The following is a 5,202-nucleotide window of genomic DNA, read 5'->3' as shown; positions in this document are numbered from 1 at the left end:
ACAATTTTATTAATATAACTTAACATGATCATCATAGCCCTGTATTCAGCCTGTATACTAATTACAATACATACAATGAGGCTCAGCCCCTGCCCCACCACTGTCCTCCTCTCCCTTGTTGCCCTGGTTGTCCACTCTGCATCCCCCAGGTGCGCAGGCCTGGTCCTTGAGGCTCCCAGCAGATGCCACAGGACTGGGCCAGCCAGCTGCAAACATCTCCCAATTCTAAAATTCTCTCAAGATGCTTTATTTCCTAAACAGGTCACAACACTAAGCTTTTGGCTCATGCTGCTGCTGCACAAGCTACAAACGCTTGCTTGGCAGTTGTGGGCCCTCTTTAGTAACATGTGTGAAAGTGAATAAAAATCCACATAAAATAATATTCAAATAGTTTTCATAGAAACACCGATAAGTGTGACCCTTCTCCTAGTCTGGTGGCTGTGCCGACCCTACTCTTACAAGATGTCCAGAGCTAGCAGTAGTTAGTTAATGGTCCCAACCTGCAGCCAAGCTACCCTCGTGCTCACACCTATGGCAGGCAGCGTCTACATCTCGATGCTGGGAGAGGGGTGCGTGCCTGGTGCTGCTTCATCTCGCTCTCGTAGGTGCAGGGCACAGGCAGGGCACCAACATCTTGCTCCTCCATGCCGGACAGGAAGCCATTGTTCTGGGCCCGCTGCATGAGCTACCACACTGGTCTTGACATCACGTAGTAGATGGTCGGCCTCTGGAAGCCATTGAAAGTGGAGGCCCTGGCGACTGTGTAGGCATCCATGTTCTCAAAGAGCATCCAGTAGCTCACATGCACCTCGGGCACGTCGCAGCCCTCCACGAGGCAGCCGTAGCACGTGGGTCCCCAGATGCTGGAGGAGTAGTACTTCTCTTCAGGCTTGGGTCTCTTCTGCAGCAGCGGCTTCACCTGTGCATGGTCATCGTACAGGATGCAGTTGAATGAGCCATAGACCCTGTTGTTCACGTAGTACATGAAGATCTGCTCACTGGCCTCCTCCTCATCGTCAGAGCCAGTCTGCTCCCTCCACACCAGCTTCTTGTCAATGATGGTTACCTCGAGGGTGAAGGCCGATGCCACGTAGTACCTGCCCGGCTTGGCGATGATGCACACCCCGGAGTCCGCTGGATAGTGCTTGTCCAAAGTGGGGTTGATCACACTGGTAATCTCTTCAAATTTGAGCTTCACATCCTCAGATCCAGGAAAGCTGCCACGTTGTCCAGCAGATGCATGCTGAACCCGACCTCAGGCCCCATGTCGAAGACGCAGCCCGCGTCCCACACGGCCTGCTCAAAGGTCTTGGCATCAGTGCAGCTGCTTCCCATGTGGAAGCTGACACAGATGACGTGGATATTCAGCTCTTTTGCTTGTTCCAAAAGGAGTCTACTGGTTTTGAGTGTGGCACCAAATTTCACACTGAGGCGACAGACACACCGATGCTTTGGAGTAGTCGGTGGCAATCCCTAAGACCAGTTTGGCCTTTGGATGCCCCCAGGCCACTTTCAGTGGCTCGACCTCGCTGTCGAAGGTCATCATCTGGACCCCGCTGCTGGCCGCAAACTTGATCTGCAACACCTGCTTGCAGGAGTTGGTGTAGATGACCCTCTCCAGGGGCACCCCAGACTGTACCAACTGGATCTCTGTCTTGCTCGCACGGTCATGTCCCGTGCCAATGGCTCTGCTGTCGTTGCACTTGACTGCAGAGAAGGGGGTGACTCGAGGGAGAGCTTTCAGCCAGCGCAGATGCTTCTGGAGAACGTCCCCTAGGTCTGTGACGTAGAAGGCATCCTTGTCGTCCGAGGATGAGGCTTCATTGATCTTCTGGTCCAGGATATCCTTGGCTGTGAAGCCCTAGTGCAGGAAGTAGCAGTCGAACTCCTCACTGCGGGAGCTGTTCGTGGTTTCTCCACGCCTCGGCACACAGCGAGGTGGAACACTAAGAGATGGAATGCAGGCCAGCGCGTCCTTGGAGCAGCAGCTGAAAAGTTCTGAGAAGTCGTCCCAGGGTCACCACAGGCAGGAAGCAGGGTGACTGACTACTCCTGGGGACAGATCTGATGGCGTGAGATCCCAAGTTTCAATCTTAGATTCCAGGATTCCGTGAGCAAGGAGCCTCAGACCCAACACTGTCCTCCCAACACCCGGCGGGAATTCCCTCTCAGAGCGCCTGGGCGCTGTGGGCCCATGGGAGCTCCGGAGCCGAGACCACCGGGCGAAGACGGAGCTGGGACAGAGCCCAGACCAGGGTGCAGCGCTGGGCCGCCCACCGCCCCCACTGCCTCGATGCGCCCGCCCGAGACATGGCCGGAGATGGTGCTGAGCTGCTGGCTGAGGGCAGCCAGTGGCAACGGATGCCGAAACTGACCTTTTGTTTTTGTTTTTGAGATGGGGTCTTGCTATGTGCTTCAGGCTGGCCTTGAACCCATTATGTAGTCAAGGCTGGCCTCAAACTCGTAGCAATCCTCCTGTTAATACAGGATAATAATGTTAATAATTATAGCCTCCTGAGTGCAGGGATTACAGGCATGCACCACCACACCTGGCTTGTGCCAGGGAACTTTTATAACCATTGTCCCTTATAACTGTGCATTTTGTTTTACTTTGCTGCATGTAGTGTGTGTAAAGGGCAGATGAGTCTCAATTTACAGCATGTAGTCTTCCTAGATGTTAAAGAGATTACCAGCGTATGACAAGAGTGGAGTTAATAAACTAATAATTTTGTACATTTTGTGTTAAAATTCACAGGAAAAATTGTCTTCTGAAAATTTGACCATTTTAGTCTCATGAGTTGGTGGAGAAAGGAAGGGTTCTAGGCTAGAATGCTCATATATTGCAGATACTTCCAACTGTAACTATTATTACAATTCAAGACTGCTGTGTATAGTGGACAAAATTGAGTCCTTGAAACATCTAGTCTTACCAAAATGATTAGAAGTTGCCAACATATGTTAAATGTAGAGGTAGTAAAATGCTGCTTTGTAAATATCTTTTTGCTAAAATTCGTATGAAATATTGTCTTTAGGGAGTGTAATTTTGGAGGGTTTTTTATGTGTGTTTGTTTGTTTGAGACAGGGTCCCACTACATAGTTCAGGCTGGCCTTAAACTCGCAGCGATTCTCCTGCCTCACCCTTTCAAGTGCTGGGATTACAGGAATGCACTAGTGCTGTATATATAGCAGACAAGTTTTTTTCATGAAAATCTAGAGATTTAGAGATGCTTGATACATTTAAAAATAGAAGTTGTAGAATAAATCTTTTTTGTAAATAGCTTTTAAAAACTGATTGGAAATAATGTTTGGAAATGGAATCATTAAACCACCTCTGTGGACAGTACTGGTTCCATGGGTTCAGAGAGGTGGGAGGAAAGAAATTTCAAAAGGTGTTTTGTTAGTGTATGTTAGAAATTTTAGTCTACCCATTGTCCATTTGTTATATACATTCCATTTAACTTTGCCGTACTGTATATATTGTGTAACTGTCATAACAGTTCCAACATTGCTCAAAAGTCCAAGTTCAAAGTCTCCTCTGAAACTTAGGACAAACTCTTAACTATGAGTCTCTGTTGAAATCAAAAGAACAAGTTATACACTTCCGACAGACAATGATAGGTCAGGGTACACATTCCTATCCCCAAAGTGAGGAAACTGGCAAGGAGGAATTGAACCAAACCAAGATTGAAACACAGCAGAGCAAATATTAAGTCCCAGTGCTCCATGTCCAGTGTCTGGGGAACAAGGTGGCATAACATGAGCTCCAGTGCACTTGGGCAGTCCTGTCCCAGCTGACTTGCCAGCTGCCGCCCAGATGGCCGTGCTCTTGGGCTGGTTCCTCTCAATGCCTGTGTCTAGACTCAGCAGATCTTCACGTTCTTGGCATCTATAGCTTCTTGGGTCTCTGTTGTGGCTTTGACCTCACTCTCACAGCTTCATGGATTGCCCTCAAAGGTGGTAGCCCTACATAGACTGTAATTCAGCCAACACTGCCTGGTCCCCAAACATACTTCCTTTGAAATCTCAGAGAATGTCTCCATGACCCTGTAACTCTTGTATTCTACATGCCAGCAAAAACAGCATCACAGGCATGATGCAAGGTCTGCCACCAGTTCCAGCAGTAGCTGGACACCCTTGGACCATGGTTGTAGCATCCTCTGAGTGCCTGGATGGCTGATGGCAAGAAAACAGTTCCTTAGGTGGCTCTGTATGAGCAGAATACTCTGCAACTCACATTTCAAAGCAATCCTTCAAACAAGTTTACAAGCTTATACACTCTTAAGCTTGTGGTGGGTGGGGTCTGATCAGCTCCTGACATGCCCAAAGGTATCTTTTTCTTTCACATTTGGTTAGGAATTTTTATTTCTATTGGTACTTATACATATCATATCTTGATCCTTTTATTTCCCCTGCTCCCCCAACATCCCAGTACAAAGAATTTGGCTTCTTTTGAATGGTACTAATCTCTTCAGCAACCCCACCCTCCTTGGCCTACAATGCTTCTTTTCTGGCCAAGCTACAAGTTTTTTAAATCTTTATGTTCTGCTTTATGCTGTCCCTAATTTTAGCTAAAAGCAGCCAGCAAATACCACAGCCTGAAAATTCTTCTGCCAGATAAACTAGTTCAAAGCCTTTAAGTTTAGGCACTTACAAATGCAGACATGTTCTCTGCCAGGATGTTGACATGAATGGCCTCTAGTTCAATTCCCAATAGCATCTTCATTCTCATCTGGAATCTCAGGAGCACAGTCTTACTATCTGCATTTCTATCAGCATTCTGGGCTAAGCTCACATGAGAATTGTCTATTAAGCTCTGCTTACCACATCATAAGCTTTTTCTGGTCTGCTTCTCCAACCTTTTCCAAATTCCTCCCACAAACAAGTTTCACATTCTAATAAACCACATAGCCAGGTACAGTAATAGTGATGCCCACCCTCAGTGCTAGTTTTCCACCATTAGTCAGCTTTCCATTGCTGTGACAAAACATCTGACAAAAGTTAGAGGATAAAGTCTAATTTTGTCAGGTTTCAGCAGTTTTAGTTCATTGTTACCTGACTCTACTACTTTTAGACTGATGGGGAGGCAGAAACATCATGATGGGCATGAGAGGAAAGTTGCTCATCTCATGGCAGCCAGGAAGCAGAGAGAGAGAAAGCAAAGAGAAAGGAAGGGGCTGAGGGCAAAATACACACCCCAAGTTA

The 5,202-nt window shown here is 47.5% G+C and overlaps 1 pseudogene; it reads right to left on the bottom strand.

The window, feature by feature from the left end:
• Nucleotides 1–529: 529 nt before the first annotated feature.
• Nucleotides 530–4,723, bottom strand: LOC101723036 (ornithine decarboxylase pseudogene; annotated as a pseudogene).
• Nucleotides 4,724–5,202: the final 479 nt, after the last annotated feature.

The sequence above is a fragment of the Heterocephalus glaber genome, unplaced genomic scaffold (assembly GCF_053883595.1).
Source record: "Heterocephalus glaber isolate CG9 unplaced genomic scaffold, H.glaber_assembly_v1.0 deba00000122, whole genome shotgun sequence".
Taxonomy (NCBI): Eukaryota; Metazoa; Chordata; class Mammalia; order Rodentia; family Bathyergidae; genus Heterocephalus; species Heterocephalus glaber.
This window is presented reverse-complemented; position numbering and strand designations above follow the sequence as displayed.